Here is a 20827-nt window from a genome sequence, read left to right on the forward strand (position 1 = left end):
AATGATACATCATCTACTGTATGTACCCATCACTTATGATACATACATTTAAACAATTTATTTATACAGATGTATAAACAAATGTTTTATATGGAAATTTACAGGCTTGTCACTGAACGATTTACCCTGACAAAGAGCCATATACTGTAAGAATGGTGGCAGCTGGCACACTTAAAATAGATGCAGGATTATTTTTTATAGTCTAAATAAAAATATTTTTCTAAACATGGGCTATTGTTATTTACCTATACTATTTGTTAATTTAGTTTAAATGATGTTTGGACTGCAGGATGTTAAGCCGGCATCATGATCCCCCTCTTTAATTTCCTATGTACAGTAGTCTAATCAATGTCTAACACAAAGTCTACAAAAAGTTTTCTCAAAGCGCACCAGCAGAAGTAGACTAAAGATTATAAATGCGTCAGGGAAAAACAGCTGCGACCATATTAATAATTCATTGATAAGTTAGTGGTGTCTTTGGTTTTGGCTGTAGTGATGAAGGTAATCATGTTATCTCCGCAGCAGTGGATGCGCCTATATACATTACATCATCTGTCAATTGTTTTTCATTAGTTTATGTATAGGCAGACATTTCGTTTTCTATAAGTTTATTTTTTTCACGTCTGTGAGGCAAGTATACACAGAGTTTCCGGTTAAATTTTTTTTGACGCGCTCAAGTTCACAGAAACCAGTACAGAATAGCGCACCCTGTTTGCCTTTTATTATTTTACAAAAGCATAACATTTTGTCGTCATTGTGAACGCACTTAAAAGTTAAGTCATATAAAGGCAATGTAGCATTTATAGTTTTATTATTTAGTTTTTGCACATTAATCTGACAATAACTGTGGCACACCTACTTTTTCTGATGCACACCCAGAGTCTTCTTTCTAGCTACACATAATAAAATCTAAAAGCTCACTGTATTATTGTTTACTTTGCTTAAATTGGAAATGGCTACATTTAATTTAAATGTTTAATTTGTACAATAATTTTAGTACTGTGAATATGAATTTGTTTAATGTTTCACTTAAAATTATCTGCTACCACATGAGCTGCAGCTTATTAATCCTTGAGAGAATTAACTAAGTCTATAGTGTATAGCTCTAGGAAGAGACCTGGTGGTTTCGAACTTTTTCCACTTACAGATGATGGAGGCCACTGTGCTCATTGGGACCTTCAAAGCAGCAGAAATTATTCTGTAACCTTCCGCAAATTTGTGCCTCAAGACAATCTTGTCTCGGAGGTCTACAGACAATTCTTTTGACTTCATGCTTGCTTTGTGCTCTGACATGAACTGTCAACTGTGGGACCTTATATAGACAGGTGTGTGCCTTTCCAAATCATGTCCAATCAACTGAATTTACCACAGGTGGACTCCAATTAAGCTGAAGAAACATCTCAAGGATGATCAGGGGAAACAGGATGCGCCTGAGCTCAATTTTCTAGCTTCATGGCAAAGGCTGTGAATACTTATGTACATGTGCTTTCTCAATTTTTTTAAAATTTTTTTTATAAATTTGCAAAAATCTCAAGTAAACCTTTTATGTTGTTATCATGGGGTGTTGTGTGTAGAACTCTAAGAAAAAAGAATACATTTTATCCATTTTAGAATAAGGCTGTGACATAAAATGTGGAAAAAGTGATGCACTGTAAATACTTTCTGGATGCACTGTACTTAAGGTGGTAAAGCCAGAAAACGCACACCTCTAATGCTGGTTAAACCATAATTCTGATCGAGTAACATCTACAGTATAGCAAGATTGCAAAGTTTTCAGAGCAGACAGTGCCTTCACAGCAGACAGTGCTTTTGACAAAGTTAACAGAGCCTGCAACAGTGCTAACAGAGCTAACAGGCCTAAAAGGGTTAATTGAGAAAAGCTCTGAAAGATGGCACTTAACTTGGGCTAAAACTAGGTGCTAGTGGATTACCTGGTCACCTCTATCTTGAGCTGAGCAAGCTTTCTGTCGAGTGCTGGATTTCACCAACAATAGTCTTCACCTTCTGCCCTCTATCAACACTTGGTCTGGGGTTCATGTCCTTGGGTTATCTCTGACAAGTATGCTGCAAAAATTGATTCAACTTATAAGAGTTTTCTGTTACCTGGAAATTGATGTGGTTTAAGTAGTATCTTCCCAACAAAGGTGCAGTCCTCATTTGTCTTTACAGTATGTATCATTTTAAATTAGGTCTATTTAAAAGACAGCTTAAAGTTACACAGTATTTTCACTGGTTAAACTGGCTATGAGTATGGTGTCAAGTTACAGTAAAAAGATAAATTAAACAGCTAGTGCAAGTTTGGAATGTTGGAATTAGTCACATTAATTGAAAAAAATTCAAGCTGCTATTTTCAACTTAAAGGTAAATTTAAAACACTAAAAGGCCTTTTTTTTTAATACAACGTGACCCTCTTTAGCCAAAACGTATGCCTTGTTGTTTCCATTTGAAAACCCTGGTTTCTAGTGGAGTGGCTCTATTCTGGCTGAGGTAATATCTGTGGAAGGACAAGATCTGTTGCAGGACAATATTGTACAGGTTTTCTAAAGTATTGTAACATTGGCAAGAAATCTTAAGTCGAAAGCATTATTAAACTGCAAAGGCTAAAAAAGGGAATGGAGAGTGAAAAGAAAGGACTGGTAAGAAGATGGAAAAATGATGGGGGTAGCAAATCCCTCCAGGCATCATCAAAATGGTAAACACAAATGAACATAAAACAACATGATGTATATCATGCTGGCAAGATAAACAGACCACATGCTAACAGATAACCATACAACAATATTAAGCATTAAAATAACAAAGACACTGCTGAGGCTCATGTGTATGTAGATTAGTGTTTGCTCATAAAAACACAGTGATAATAGAGAATCTTTCACCTTTAATTTCATGTGAGAGCAAAGCCTTTTAAGGTCGTAATCAGCAAATTAGTTTTCTCTGGGTGCTAATTCCAGTGCCGCTGAGAGCAACTTATGCAATTTGCCTCCATAACTGATTACCCCCTTGTAAATGGACAGCCAATGTGAAGCTAATTAATTTATTTACCTCATTTTGAATAGAAGGCTGTTGCTCTGCTATTGCTGAATTTAAATATCACCTCGGTTTGACTTGAAGGTTACCTTTAGTGATGGTTTCAAATAATACCCCAAATTAAGCATCAGAAAAGCAAATTAATAACTCCTGTTTAACTTGTTCTAAGGAGAGGCATTTGGTTTCCCGTGGGAGTAAAACCATTTCTGGTAAAACCACCTATAAAGCAGCAAAGCATCAAACAGCACAGATTGTGTTTAGGCCAACTGACTACATATTAGTTGCATTCCCTGAGGAGGTATTGGATGAATGGTAGTGTTTATAGAAGGAGCTGCTCTATCAGATTGGAACTTGACTCAACTAAATTTGATGAAAAAAGCAATATCAGTAAAAAATAATAACAATCTTCCGACCTGGGAGAGGCATAAAAGAACTGGAGAGTCAGTCAGCATGACATACAAAGTCAGAGGAAAAATACAAAAGAGACAAAAATCCTTTTGCTCTCTATTAAGCAAACCCAGCCTTGCTGGAGAGGCCACATTTCCACTCTACAATAAAAAGTCCTGAAAAAATCTTTTAATAATATGAGCTGGTTGGTCAGGAGACACATATAGTTGCATATCCTCAATGTGCAGACCTCAAAGTGATCAAACCTGAGCTCATTAGCACATTTGAATAAAAAGACCCCGACTGTATATATACATACAGTAAATATAGCATTAGATGCACACACACACACACACACACACACACACACACACACACACACACACACACACCAATGCATTTTGAAGCAGTTTCTACCAAAAAAAGCTCAAGATTTTTTCAAGTGTTTTTTTTCTATTTTCTTTTATATGTCTTTGACAATAGTGTTTAAATATAAATGCGCTGCTTGAGATAATTATAATAATTAAACAATTCTGCCAGACAACTGTGTTCATGCAGAGGACGAACAGTCTGAGCTGTACACTCATGCCTGCTGGCTCTTTCATTTCAAACACTGCATTACAGATCCTTAAAATAGATACGTTATCAACTCTGTTAGACATTACCCGCAGTGATTTGTCAACTTTATTTTACTATTGTTTTAAAGTCACAGCATTTTGCACTCTGTATATAGAATTATCAGCACCTTATTAAGATAACCGATAAAAGGTAAAAAAAAATACTTAGTGATAATATAAATAAATTAGGGAGGTATAGCCCTGTAAGAATATTTTTCTTTTACTCTACCCATGTCTTACAAGCCTCCATTTATTGAGGTCAATAAGTATTTGATTATCCTGTGATTTTGTTCTTTTACTTAGAAATCATGGAGGGGTCTAAAATTTTTAGCATAGGTACATTTCCACTGTGAGAGACAGAATCTAAAAAAAAAATGGAAATTACATTGTATGATTTTTTAACAATTTATTTGTGAATTACTGTGTTAAATAAGTATTTGATCACTTGCTTATCAGCCAGATTTCTGACCCTGAAAGACCTGTTATTGTGCTTTTAAATAGTCCATATGCTTCTTACGGAGCCACTCCTTGTTTTTCTTGGCTGTGTGCTTTGGGTCATTGTCATGTTGGAAGACCCAGCCACGGACTATCTTTAATGCTCTGACTGAGGGAAGCAGGTTTTGCCCAATATGTCACAATACATGGCCCCGTTCATCCTCTTCTAAATACAGTGCAGTCGTCCAGTCCCCTGTGCAGAAAAACACCCCCAGAGCATGATGCTTCCAGCCCCATGCTTCACTGTACGTATGGTATTATTGGGATGATACTCACCATTCTTTTTCCTCCAAACACGGCGAATGGAGTTAAGACCAAAAAGTTTTACTTTGGTCTCATCTAACCACAGGACTTTCTCCCATGACTCCTCTGGATCATCCAGATGGCCCCTGGCAAACTTTAGTGTATTACTGATAGTAGCCTTGGAAACGATGGTCCCAGCTCTCTTCACGGCACTGTCCAGCTGCTCCGGTTTAATTCTGGGCTGATTCTTTACCATTCTTAGCATTATTGATACTCCATTTATGTACTTAGACTTTGGCTTATTGTGGGGTGCACAGGTGTCTTTATGATAGCTAAGATAAAGACAGTAGCACCTGTTATAGACCTCAAACAGATGCTACTAATTTAGAATCATGAGCAGAGTGTAGCTAGACTATTTAAAAGCACAATAACAGGTCTTTAAGGGTCAGAAATCTGGCTGATAAGCAAGTGATCAAATACTTATTTGACACAGTAATTCACAAATAAATCGTTAAAAAAAAATCATACAATGTGATTTCTGGATTTTTCTATGCTGAAAATTGTAGACCCCTCAGTGATTTCTAAGTAAGAAAAGTCAAAGGGTGCTCTAATACTTATTGACCTCACTGTATATTGTCACATGTATGGAACATGAGCAAAACAAATTTATGTGACTTATTATTTGTCACATACACATCATAGCACAGCATTTTTTTTTTACATTTCTTGTTAGAAAGCTGGGGTCAGAGTACAGGGTCAGCCATGATCCAGCACGGCTTGTGCACAAAGGATTAAGGGCCTTACTCATGGGTAAAACAGTGGCAGGGTAACGGTGCTGGGGCTTGAACCCCTGACCTGAACCACTGAGCCATATCTGCACCGTAGTGCTATATAAATGCCTATTTTCTTACTGGATTAAGAACCAGGTGAAAGATTTAAAGACAAAAACTAAAATGCAATCAAATCATTCTGTCAGGAACACAAAGCATTCTGGGACTGAAACATGGAATCTATAGTAGAGACTGAGTAGTAATAGTAGTTCAGGTATTCACTGCAGTGGTGTTCATGCAGAACATTTTTCAAAGCACAAAGATGGCAAACTGTGGGGGGTATGTGTGTATACAGTATATATACAACTGTAATCCTATTGCATTGAAAAGTTCAGAGTCTCTGACCACTGTTTCTACAGTGCAAGACCATTAATTACATTCTTTTTTCCCTAAGTAGTGTTTCTTTGCTTTTTAAGGAAATTGGGCAGTCAGTCAATCAATTAACAAAATGACAGGGAAAAATATTGATAGCCATGACACACACATACGTACAGAGAGAGGAAGAAAAAGAGAGAGAAAGAGAGAAGTTCAGCCAAGAGTCATGAGCAAGTAAACTGCAAACAAAGCAGTGAACTAGTCGGCAAGACTACCAGGAAATAAACAAAAGTCTGTACATCGTGAAGTACGAGACTGGGCTATTTATATAATTGCTCTTTATTGACAACAGGTGAGTCTAACTATTCATCCAGAAATCTGAAATAGACCCGCCGTAGGCGGTTACAGAAAAAAAGTGTTGTCATGCTCATTCTGCTTTCCAGTCTTACCTTGTGATGGATGAAAAGAAAATGTTGTTTAGTATAAATGCTCCAATCCTCTGGGTTTCTAAAAATCTTGTAAATCATTGCAAATATTGTATTGTTAATCTGCATCAACACTGTTCCAATATTTAATATTATCTAATGTCTTATGATTGTAACATCCTAATGAAATTAGGTGATGGTCATGATTAATGGCCAAGTTGTATGGGAATATTTCCAAAGCCTTGCCTTAACTGCCCTGGTATGTTTGTTTGTGATGCATGAAGCATGCTCAAAAACTATAGAAATACTGCTGACTTTCTCTGCACAGCTGTGAACCAGGCAGAAGATATCACAGCAGAGTCTCCTGGAAATATAAAGCTCTTTTGCCATGTTGCAGAAACATCATTGGGCAGCAGAAAACTTCACTAATCAGTCCCATGCAAGTGGAGCAAATGGCTTAACAGTATTGGAATGCAGTCAAGGAGATTAGCAGACTACAACCACAATCACATACAGAAAAGAGATAAACATCACAAACACTTTCAGTGGCTCTCTCTCTCTCTCTCTCCCTCGCTCTCTCTCGGGTATGGCCAAGACATGGGTTCAGAATGACAAAAGCAACACAATGCATAAAAGTTTCTCCGCACAGGCAGTAGCTCTAATTAACACCTTTAAATGTGAACACGTTGTTACACCTGTGTATCCAGTACCCTACTACTTCCTTCTTAAAAAGATTTTAAAAGTACATTTACATTTTATTTTAATTTATGGTATTTACCAGATGCCCTTATACAGTATGAGTGAATTAAAGTAGTGCTATGAGGTGTGTCAAAAATATACATCCTCATGTTCACAGACTAGGATACAATTAGTCTAAAACATTTTGGGGAAAATTGTAGGAAAAGCCCACAGACAACATAAAAAAAAGTAAATTAAGTAGTTTAAAAGTGAGGTCTTTATACATACTTTGAAGAGCGCCATGGACACATTGTTCAAACATTTAGGGGAGGTTTATTCCATTGTGCAGGTGCCAGAACAGAGAATAGTCTTCATGCATGCCTTTCTCATACACCGAGAGATACAGGACCTGTCAAGCAGTGCTGGAGGTTGTTAGAGTGCATGGTGCAGTACAGGGTGTGATAAGTGTTTTGATGTAAGTAGATGGTGAGTGGTGAAAAATAAGTCACATATAAGCACATGAGTGGCATGTGTGGATAAAAATTGATGCATAATTGATACAAAATTTTGTAAGAGGAAATGAATATACTGTTAGCATGTTAAATTAGTATTAATTTAATAAACAGTGGTATGAAGGATTATGTAAGGGTACAATCTTATCTAAAGATTGAGTATAAAGGGAGAATAGAAAAGGCCTTAGTATTAAGTTCTGTGGTACACCAGTGGAGATCCCCATGAAGCAGAGTAGATCCCCTCTACTTCAACTGATATGACAGACCTTTGTAGTTGAAAGCAAACTATTGTTATGCTGTGCCACAAATAGGAAGGCTCATGAATGAACAAGAAAGTCTTGTGGTTGACCATGTAAAATTTTGCAGAAGGGTCAAGAATGAATAATAACCATCACAAAACTGCAGAACACTCAAAAAGAGCCACCGACCAGGCTAATATACTCTATGAGCAATACAGTTTAAGTATCATGCAGGTTACAATTCAGGATGCTACATAATGTATAAATTAGAATTGCAACACCAACGTTTTTACCAGCAAAAAATTGACCCATTAGTGTAATATATGGCAGAGACTGTACAAAACTGCAGGTATGAAACCACAGCTGTGTGGCAGAGTAGCTGTGATCAACAGACCAGCCACAGTTGTGGCGTAAAATAATATTCTGAGTAACATCAGTACAGTGAGCAAAATTAATGTCAGCTTAAAAATAAATAAATAAATAAATAAATAATAATAGTTTGTTAATGCACTACTGCAGTGACTTCACATTGTAACAAATTGTCTGTTATACAGTAAAAACTCGGATTGCGAGTAATGCAGTTTGCGAGTGTTCCGCAAGATGAGCAAATTTTTTTTTATAAATTTTGACTTGAAAAACGAGCACGTCTTGATTTACGAATACAGAGTATCATGTAGCACGCGTGCGCTTCTTGTTTTGACATCGAGTGTCACGTGATCACAATTGAGCCAATAGTTTTTCTCTCTCATGCACTGCGGAATTGTGGGTAATCATCTCCCCTGCTCAGTCTTAGTGTGTGTCTTCTACTTGTACAGCATAATCAACATCGTGCACCCGTGTAGCCTACTGTTTGCAATAACACTGTGACCATGTGTGTGCGTGTAAAGCATCTTTTATTTCCTGTTTGTACGTCTGTATGTGTTTGTGCGTGTGTGTGTGTGTGTGTGTGTCAAAGTCGTCTATTCACGCGCATGTGTAAAGCAAAAGCAAGTGTCATTAGAGAGGTAAAGATCCATTTTTTCTCTCTCTCCATCAGCCTGCACTGATTCTGCTAGTGTGTGTGTGAGCATGTCATTAAACCATTAATTCTTAAACATTTTTTGTCATTCTCCACTTAAGTGGGTGGACGAATTTTCAAGCCCCACTTGTCAACAAAATGATAACGAAATCGGCCAAGAAGTCGAGTGGCTTATTAACGTGACTGGGGTGTGTTGTGTCTTCCTACTTTGTCGGTCTCATGCTGTCTGCTGCCAGCGGTTTAAGTCACAACACACACACACTCTCCTCTGCCCCACCATCCCCACCATGAATCCAAGCGCAACATAGGCTTCATCATGTTTTCCTTTCGGCTGGCTTTTTGGTTGATTAGGCTGATAGTGCTGAATCACCTGCTTTTTTGTGGCCCATGTAACGAATGTATTTATTGAAGTTATTATGGTCACTACATACAGTACGCTACTGACCCGGTTTTATATTCGCATCTCCGAATTCAATATCTGCGTAAATAAACCCACAAATAAGATACCCACATATATTTCCTCTCTACATTGTCTTTAAGCTACATTCGCCTTAAATTATACATGTTCAAAAGCATAAACACCATTATTCTCTACGGTGCAATGAATGATTTAGGGATCATCGCAAAATGCCGCACACCAACAAAAAGCGTAGAACGATATTGATCTTCCCTTTTGTTCAGCGCCTGAAGGATCAAAAGGCAACTTTGTTGAAATGCCAGACTAGTACTGCCTGATTAAATATTAATTTTTAACAAAAATACAGAAACATCAGCATACACATTGGAATAAATGAAATTACATATAATACCGAATATTTCCTTATATTGTTCCTCTGCAATTAACAGGCCAACGTTAAACTGTTATTGTTGCACTATGGTTCTGCTTTTTCTCTGATGTTATTTTAATTTACTTGTATTAATGATCCATTTCTTTGTGTGTGATTGTTTAGTTTCGAGTGTCCGATCTTTATTGTCAATAAAGAAAAGCATTAATTAGAATAGGTACTTTCCTATTATTTTCCACTAATTCCCTCCCGTTCATTGCGCCCCATCTGTCATGTCTGTATTTCCCACTAGTGGGGCGCGCCCAACACTTTGAGAACCACGGCAATAAACACTGTGCCCCTTCCCTCCTCCACTCACCTTCACACACACACTTACACTCTAACAAAAACACTGTTCTTTAAATTAATTTGTTTTATTTTTACTTTATAGCTGTGATTCCGTTATTGTGCGTGTGCTCATGTGTCAGAGCGATTTCCTGTTGAGTTTGTTGATGCGGCAGTGTTTTCGTTAATGTGTGTGTGTGAAAGTTGTCCCACATAATAAAGAGAGGGGGAAGGGCTACTGTGTAAGATGAAAAGACCGAGAGGGGGGGGGTCATTCCTCCTATCCTCTTACTTTAGCTTTACACACACGCACACACATACTGTACACAGCGCGTGTGCGCACAAACAAACAAACACACACACACACACACACACACACACACAGAGTGTGCGCGCACAAACACACACACACACACACACACACACACACACACACACACACACACACACATACACACACAGCGTGTGCACGCACAAACACATACACAGCACCTGCGCGCACAAACACACACACACATACACAGTGCGTGCGCGCACAAACACTAACAACAATCATCTGAGTTTCCATTATTTCCTATTGGAAAATTATCTTTGATTTACTTATGTTTTGAAATACGAGCACACTTCCGGGATGTATTATGCTATATTAATTTATGTTGAGATAAATACGCATCCATATTATTATATTGATATGTGGTATTGTATTAGGACATGAGGGGACAGTAAGATTTATCTGTGAGACAATGCTGTGCCTGATTTTTCAGCCCAGAATTTGCTTAGACTTAAGAAGGTTTTCAGCAAAAATTTGTTACAGTGTATTTTCTTTGGGAATGAACTAGGCAGGCTACACTTTGCTCCTCACTCTCATCAACCATTGGGTTTTCCATGACCTGGCACTGGTTCACAGGCAGTCCGCATGTGCTGCCATTTCGGTAATGCTCAGAAACCTGTCATCTTGCATCACAATTTGGCCCTTGTATAAGTCACTCAAATCCTTATGCTTGTCCATCTTTTTACCTGCTTCCAACACATCACCTTCAAGAAATGACAATTCACCTGCTGTCTATTATATCCCACCCATCGCCAGGTCTGAATGAAAAGTGCTAATCAATGGTATTCACTTCACTTCTCAGGAAATGTAATGTTATGGGTGAGCAGTTTATACTTGGCCCTTCTGGGTTCAGTATGGCCTTTTTGAGGCAATTGATAAAAATAAAATAAAAAATCCTATATCCATCCTTGCCATGTTGTGCGCACTTCATATGCCCTTACAATCCAGCAAAAATAATTTGGTACAGTGTATTATTATCTGGTATTTTATCTGGTCTCATAGACACAACATCATGCTTTAAAAGGCCAATAAGAAGCTGTATGTTGAATATGCAAGTGTGTGCGCCTTATTGTAGTTTCTCTCCTTTGTACAATGTGGGTTAGGGTATTAAATGACTTCTTCATTTATGAAATAAATTGTGTTTGATTGACTAGATTCTGACAAGATGCCCTTATAGCAAAATGAGTAGAGTCAATTGCTCTGATTACTTTTGGGAAACCGGATATTGCTGCAAATTATCCCTTGCCGTTGGCCTCTTAATTTAACATGTAAAGAAATCTAATGTACCAACTTGTCAATTTAATTATGACAATCAATACAGCTGGCATGTCGGTGCCTAAGGGTGGCTGGACTTCCCCCCACCCAATAGCTATTTTTAAGCCAGGAATCCATGTGTATAAGGTACCTACTGTACGTATAAGGGAGCAGGTTTTGCACATCGGTCCTTTAAACCTGGGACCATCTTAGCTTATAGTTCCAAGAAAATGGCTTTTAAAAAGCTCGATTTGGCTCACTAGTTAGTCATCATTGCAAGGCAATGTTTGTGGTGACTAAAACATGTTCTTGAATTATTGATCAGTTGGCATGGTCTTATAACAAAAACAAAAACACCTTTGTGCCAGAGACAATTTACTATTCTTTAACCTAAAGAAGTCTAAGTTAAAGTGTAAAAGGATCAAGCTAAATAGTCAACTTCAAGGAAGGATTTGGTTGGGGAAAAATTATGAATGATGGTCATTCGAGATCACGTGCTTGGTGAAGTTGAGTTGTTCAGCTGGTATCAGATGATAGCAGAAGTTTTATGAACCTTCATGAAATTGGCCTGGAGGTCCAGAATGAAAAAAGGTACAGTACAATGAACAATTCCATAAGTGGAGAACTCCAGGCCACCTGGGTCATTTGGGGTGCATATATGAGAAAAATGCCACTAGCCCTGAACAAACCTGTCCTGGCAATTCTCCATTCCACCACAGTTTCATATGTAAAGCAACCATCCTGTTTTCTAATGGAGACTAACATTACTTATGGAAGCAAACCCACTAATGTTCACAAAAATTCAAACACAATAATTTTATTTAGTAATGTGGGGATGTAATCTATTTTATTACAGTTCCAAACTTTATTATTTGGATTTAAACTAAATTCAAATTCAAATTTTATTTGTCACATACACAGTCATACACAGTACGATATACTGTACGATACACACATACATAGGCCTTACAGTTACATTAATTACACTAAATTCTGCTCACTACAGCTATATGAGAGTTGGTGTACCAACTACACTACACGGATGGGAAAAGAGTTTGTAGAAATATTTAAAAGGCTAAAGCTAAAAATAAGCTGATCAGCTTTAATGTAATCAGTGATACTAATTCAGATTAAAGCCCACATACATATCTGCCAGTCTTTCTGTACAGTGGGCCCAACTTATTAATACAAAGAAATACAAGTTTGTAAGATTGTGTATCTTTACGCCTTATTTATGCTAAGTTGTGCTATTGTTTCAGCCAAATAAACCCCCTGTTTAGTAATCGGAGAGTAAATCACAGATAAGAAATAAAAAATGAAAAAAAATTGATCAGAAAAATATAATGTTTTGTCTTAAAATGACTGCTCAAAACTTCACATTTGACTTAATTTGTGGCAAGTTTAACTTAAGGCAAATACCAAAATACCCGCAGGAAGAATAAACATACATTGATCTGTCCATTTATATTTGAAAGGCAGCTTGTACTGTAAGTGCATTACTATTATTTCTGTGTATTTTTTTGAGACTGGTTTCGGGTCCTTTAATGTATGTAACGTAATGAAAGAAAAAGCAAGTTCTGCCCAATGTACAGACAAATATCTCTTTTATTTATATAGAAGCTTTTTTCAAAAAGTTTAAAATTTAAATCAAACTTACCATGTCAGTGTGAATAGGAATATCATATTATAAAGAGATTTGTAAGTTAAAAACAATAATATTTTATCACCAAATAAATGAATCTTTAAGGTTAAGGCATATACTGTAGTTAATATTCATTATCCATTTCTATGCCAAGATAATTTATTAAAAGTTAAGCTTTTAGAGGTTTATTTAGTTCAAGGGGACAGAGAAATGTATATGTAGTTCTACATGTCCCTGACTTATGAACATTTAAGATACGAATTTCTGCATTCATATGTGCTTTGCATGCCTGGTCAGAGACTTCATTATTTCTTCACTACCGGACACACTGGATCCACTACAGTTCGCTTACCGTGCAAACCGTTCCACAGACGATGCAATCTCACATCTCCTCCACACATCACTCACTCTCCTCGACACTCGGAGGGGGAATTATGTGAAAATGCTCTTCATCGACTATAGCTCTGCATTTAATATGATTCCCTCCACCTGGGACTCAGCTCATCTATGTGTCAGAGGATCTCCAACTTCCTGACTGGCGGACCACAGGCAGTAAGGATGAGCGGACATGTCTCAGACTCCATCACCCTCAGCACTAGAGCCCCCCAGGGTTGTGTTCTAAGCCCCCTGCTGTACTCTTTGTACACCTATGACTGCGTGGCCACTACCAACTCCACTGCCGTCATCAAGTTTGCTGACGACACTGTCGTGGTTGGCCTGATCACGAACAATGATGAGACAGCCTACCTAGAGGAGATTGAAAATCTGGAGAAATGGTGCCATAGGAACAACCTCCTCCTGAATGTCAGCAAGACAAAAGAGCTGATAGTGGACTATTGTACAAAGCAGGAGAGGAACTACCAGACCCCAGTCATCAACAGGAGCCCAGTGGAGAGAGTGGACAGCTTTCAATACCTAGGTGTTCACATCACGCAGGACCTATCATGGTCCTGTCACATCAACACCGTGGTGAAAATGGCCCGGCAGCGTCTCTCCCAAGAAGCTTGAGAGACTTCAAACTGTCCTCCAAGGTGCTCAGGAATTTCTACTTCTGTACCATAGAGAGCATCCTGACGGGGAGCATCACAACCTGGTTTGGAAACAGCACCATGCAGGACAGACGAGCTCCACAGAGGGTGGTGCGATCAGCTGAGCACATCATCCGCACCAAGCTCCCTGATCTGCACTCGATCTACAGCAAGCGGTGATGGACCAAGGCCAGGAAGATAGTGAAGGACCTCAGCCATCCCAACAATGGACTGTTCTCTCTGTTGCGGTCTGGGAAGTGATTCCGCTCCCTGAAGACCAACACAGAGAGACTGAGGCGGAGCTTCTTCCCGCAGGCGATAAAGTCTCTTAACCACAACACAAGACTAATACTGTCTTTTTGTTACATCCAACACTGACTGGGCATCCAAGGCCATTTTGGACACATTCATGCACACTTTGCACTACATATTTATATTTTCATCTACGGACCACTGCACAAATCACTTTAATAAGACACTTTATCATATTTATATTTTCATCTATGGAGCACTGCACAAAACACTTTAAATAAGACACTTCACAAAGTCACTTTTTATTAATTTTTATGCATATTTGCACACCCCAGCCATTTCAAAACTTTACAGTTTCTGTTTTGACGTTTTGTACAGCATATTTTACTATTTTATTTTATTTTATTTTGAACACATTTCTTTTATTCATATTTATTTTCTTATGTATAAGCTTTTATTATTTTTTAAGGTCACTGGCAGTCGTGTAAGCATTTTACTGCATATCGTACTGTGTATGACTGTGTATGTGACAAATAAAATTTGAATTTGATATGTGAACAGACCATGGTCCGACTTCAGGTTTATTCACGAAAGTAGCTAACATGTAGTCAGTCACTTTGTCAGACTTAAGAACAAATCCGATTTATGAACGTGCTCCCGGAAGAGAACTCGTTCATAACTCGGGACTTACAGCAAGCTGATGGCTACCGTGGACAGCTGAACCATACTGATGGCCAGCTGCACATCAGTATGGTGAGTAGTGGGTCTTGGGTATGAAACTGATGACTATTATTTTTTTATCTACACATTCAGAGCCTGACCATCTTGGAAACTATCTCACAAGCGGCACGCTACAGAGGTCGCTCCTCATCTCTAGCCTCCGTCAGCTGCAACTGTCCCCAGGTCCGGACATTCGCTCCAATCTTCGGAAGCCAAGGGTCAGCACTCTCTGCACCCTCCTCCCTGACTCTCACCTACACTCCACTTTTGTTAAATGAAAGAGCACATTTTTTTCTCACCCTCCATCTCTCAGTGTCTGTATTTAGTTTGCCTTGGTCGAGACTTTAAAGAATTACATACACATTCTGCTATGTTAAGGTGCAGGATTTATGTATTGTGTTGCTGTTAAAGATATAAGCAGAAATGTAATGAAAAAAAATCCTAAACCCAAACTATTATGCATTTAATTTCTTTCTAATGCAAAAATTCGAAACATACTATTCTTATTTGCCTATGAAGGTTATGTCAATGTAACAACAATAACTTTCTATTCTCTTCCACTTTATCACTTACTGTAAGGCAGCAAATTCACAAAAGATGATTTATGATGTATAAGCTCATGCATATTCAGGTCCTCCTCACACACTGCTATGGGACTATGGAGAAATGACATCCTGGGGGAGGGAAGCTGGTACAGCCAGCTGGTGGACATTTTTTCCTCCATATATACTATGCATTCCAAGCACAATGCTATAAATATGGTCTATTGTCTTTCAGTCCTGTGGGATTGACTGTCTTTTTTCTTTTTCTTTCCATTTTTAGCTACAGTCCAGAATGGTTGTCAATGCACAGAGGAAGACTAGATTCTGCATGTGGAACATAAAGTCAGTGCTAGTTGTTGGGTTATTAATATCACCAAAAAAGAAAAAAGTTTAATGTGTTCCAGTTTTCTGAGCTTTTTATGTTTGCAGCGTTCACATGAGAACTTTTCAGTAACACTCTGACTCAGATCTTATTTACAGTAAGTAAAAAAATTGTCGTTCACAATGAAATGGGAGATTACATTATTATTATTATTATTATTATTATTATTATTATTATTATTACTGGGCCAGTAAACAAAACATTTTAAACTAAGGACTATTAAACATTATTGTGTAAATCATAGAATCTTTGTTTAACCTTTCTTTTACCATATCTTGATTTACAAACTTGCTTTCATTGCTTTACCATGACCAACTTTGATCCATTCAGTTTTCTGCAGGGTGAAACCTGACCAAACAATAAAAACTAAGCAAGCCTTTTTTTCTGGGGGCAAATAGACTAATGCAATGATTTCAACATAAGATACAGATGTTGGAGGTGATTGAAGATAAAGCTAATCATGAAGCTTATTTTTTCTATTTAATATAATCATTTTAAATATCTTAACATACACTTTTTTTTACGTGTGATTATCACATTTGTGAAATTTTCCAAAGTTTTCGACTATGACTTGAGTCCAAAAGCAGAACCTTTTTTTTTTTTACATATTTAAAATATTTTAATTGTAGCATTTAAAAAAAGGTAAAAATTATGTTTTTTTACAAAAAGGGAGTATAGAATGGCAATTTGTTCCGCTCACTCACTCCGTCTATACTACTTTATTCTGTATTCAGGGTCGCAGGGGCCTGGAGCCTATTCCAGGAGACTTGGGGCACGAGGAACATGCAAACTTCATGCACACAGAGATGGAAAACGACTCTTGCCGAGAATCGAACGGAGACCCTGCAGGTGCGAGGTGACAGTGCATAACTTACCATGCCACCCAATTTATTCCAGTCTATTCTTATGAGACATGTGTAGTTTATAAGGTTTAAAAAGTATAGATTACAGTATCACAGTACCACTTGCCATTTCTTACAATATCACAGATATAATTTGTGATTCATTAGATTGAAATATGAAATGACCCTTAGTCCTCCTGTCTAATCTGACACACTGCCTTATTTTCATACACTGCACTCTCTGACTACTTTGTATATATTTAATATTAATTCTTCCTTTTCATGTTAAATGTGTGGTAGACCTTATGACAGCTCCTGTTCCTATCTTAGTCCCTGTGGTCATTCATCTTTCATGGTAGATTAAGTCGCATTAGACACAAGCGTAATTTGCTCTCAGTGTGCATAATCCTTGCCCACTGAGGCTTTGATTGTTCTACTTTTAGGAATCATCAATCTAGGCACAGCGTAATGACCTCACACCCACCAATAGACACTTCTCTCTATTATCACACCAGAACCCACCCACATAGAACTGTACCTTTCAAATACTTTCAATTCACCCAAATCACTGCATCACGTTTTTACCCTGTAAGCTCAGGAGAAAATGGACAGCTACTGTTGCTATAACAACCCAACACTTAGCAGAGCAAATCTTTGTGATGGACAGACTCCTGGGAATCAATCGTTTGTCCTAGTTATAGATCTGCTTCACATATTGTCCTCCTACCTGTATGTACTTTCTTCTCAAATATTTTGTATGTAAAAGAAAGGCTGATTTCTCATAAATTTTTTTTGCTAAATTAAATGTATGAAAAGTAATTAGGTCACTATGCTAGTTGTGTTTTTAATAGTATTTTCGTTCAAATTAAGAATAATTTACAGTGGGAACACATGATTAGTGGATTATCAACTTTTTTGGTTACTACATTGTGGTAGGGTAGATGAAAGGTGTGAGAAAACTGGAAAGCCTGTTGGAAAACCAATCAGATACTGGGAGAACTCTTGAAACCTCTCATAGTGAGGGCTAGTTCAACTTAGGACCCTAACACTACTTTCAACATTTTTTGGCAAGGGATCTTTTGTAGAAAATGGTCTGCCTCTTGTTGTAATTGTATTTATTATAGATGTGGGTAAATTACCAACACCTTATTAACCCAATAGCGCTATAAAACCCAAAGCATGTTTATTCATTTGTTTTTATAACTACACTTTAATAAATGTATACAGGTTTTAGGATTGCATGCCATATCCTTTGTGTGCAGCCCAATCTAGGCAATATGATGGAAAAATAATTTACATTTTAATTCTCAACATGATTGAGAAAAAAAACCCCATTAATATAGGCAAATAAAGGCCATAGACACATGTTATTATTTTGTTTCTCGATGTTTCTGTGACCAACAAATAAGAATAAGAGCATTTTTTTAATTCTTCTGTTCCAGTTTTCTGGTAAAGGTAAAATGTATGTGTTTTGTTAAAATAATTACTTTTTTTTTGACAGGATGGTCTCCATGAAACTGTCCTCAGTTGCCACACGCATCCAGTTACTAGAACATCCAGTTACAGTCCAACCTAGAGATGATAAAACCAGTTTCAGGCATTGAGGAAGGTAATTCTGTTGTTTCTTACAGCCTAATGAGGACCCACCCAGTGTGTTCAACTCTGGTCTCATCAGTGAGGAAGGGTCTGTCAGTTTCACACATTATTAACTATTAACAAGGATGCAGGACAAGGAATCACATTCCCTGAATTTTCTTATTAATACGATTTCCATAAATATCATGCCCAATTAAAAGCTACATTATGAAATAATTTTTAGAATATGTCTATATTGGTCTACATTATCAATCTCTCTCTCTTTTCACAACTCATGTTATTGCCAACCTTGAGGATAATTAGGTTATAATTTACATTTTGCTCAGAATAGAGGCCGGATGAGGATTAGCACATTACTGAGGCAGGCTTTGACTCGTTTTATGAAAAGATGGACAGTTCCTCTGCAGCTGGCTTTGGGCTGTTTTTCAGCTGGTCAGTTTGACTGATGAGGCAGGATTTGTGCCATTTTCCAGAAAGATGACCATCCTAGCCGATATGGAATGACTGTCTGTCACTTTGATAGTTCATTCCCAGATGACAGGATATTTAAGCAGAAATGAAAGCTTTAAGATCCCAAAATGGCAGCTTTCCAAAAATGCCATCACAACATGAATACCATCTTAGAACGTGTAAATTTTTTAAATGAAATACTGTATTCAAAATGCATATGGACAGCATCCACATTTGATTAAACCAGTGTTGAAATCCTTCCAACAGTGTTTGAAACACAAATAGTTTCCTTTGCAATTAAAAAATAACATTGAATACTAAATGTGCGCAAAATTAAAGCACTTACACTGTCAACAAGGAATTTTAGCAGGTAGAGGTATGTACATAGCTTTACCTCATTTACATACCCATTTGCCGTGCCGCAGACTGAAGAATGACCAACGCCACATTATGTATGTATCTTTTCTATCTTGTATTTATAAAAAAGTTTTTCTTTTTAATTATTAGCTGTATATTTAATCATACACATCCACTGCAAAGCACTATATGTCAAGGATTTCATTTCAGTTGATGAGATTGTCTAAACCAGTGAGTCATATAATTTCTTGGTATTCTTTAATTGCATACTGTACAGTCCTTGAAAGTAAATTTAAACGCAGTTTCCCTGGTGATCATTACCTTATGGCTAAAATGGCCATTTTAATTATAACTAACAATATGTCCTGAGCAAAATGTCAGTAGTCCACACAAACGCCTTTAAATTGTACTGTAGATCCCTGGACCAAAACATTATAATAATATAAGAATGATGGAGAAAAAAAAAACTCTGTTTCGAGAGAAAGAGAAATTTTAGAAAAAGCTGCAAAAAGTATTACAAAATGAGTTTGTGTACGTTTTATATCAAAATTGTTATGGTCATGAAAATACTACACACACCTCCCACAGGTTTGTTAAAATTGATAAATCCTGCAGTTGTTGTTGCGGCAATGTAAATATGCAATTTAGTATCAATTATATGTTGGCTGAGCTTCAATGTAATGATAAAGTGTCTCATGTTTTTATTGTACGTTTTTCCTAGTGAGTCATACTGGCAGGATAATATAAAGAAAATTTTTTAGTTTTGTTGAACATAAATCATTTTTATTTACAAAGAATGTGGAAAATAAATAGAACAATTACCAACTTTATGCAAGTTTGTTAAGCATCTTCTAATGTTATGGTTTCTGTACATACTAGTTAGCTACAGATAGAAAGTCAGACACAGCCACAATACATCAACAGATAGTTGATAGTAGTGCACTTTTTTCCGGCATCCTTTTACAAACAATTTTACAATGCATGATCAACCTCCTACTATACCAGTTTGAGATTCACTTCAGTATCACTACAGTAGTTGATGATACTGCCTTTTCATAGTACTTTATTTCTGCTATGGTAACTGCAATGACAGTAGGCATTCTTTTTTCTTGGCATCACTTGACAAATATTTAATTAAGTCATCATAGCAGTCACCGTTTTCTGTTAGTTCAAATCGTTTAAATCGTTTTTTTAAAAAACAAACAAACAAAAAAAAGTTTTTTATAGACAACACAGGTCATCAAAACATCATGGCAACATTAATTTGCCAAGGTTACAGATGTCGAAACACAATTTTTAATGTCGAAACAATACTAAATTATAGCATTCATTTTTCTCTCAACTGAAATACGTCCTTGCTGTTGGTAGTTTTTTCTTTTCTTTATGCAATAAAGACAATCTAATTCTGAAACCACTGCTGAATGCGACCACTTGGGAACCTTCCGCTGATTTTAAGAAATGCATATATTTTGCTTTTAAAAACGAGCACCACAAAATAAATAAAAAGAAATACTACGCAACTGCAATTTACTAAAC

Source organism: Clarias gariepinus, chromosome 12 (genome assembly GCF_024256425.1).
Source record: "Clarias gariepinus isolate MV-2021 ecotype Netherlands chromosome 12, CGAR_prim_01v2, whole genome shotgun sequence".
NCBI lineage: Eukaryota > Metazoa > Chordata > Actinopteri > Siluriformes > Clariidae > Clarias > Clarias gariepinus.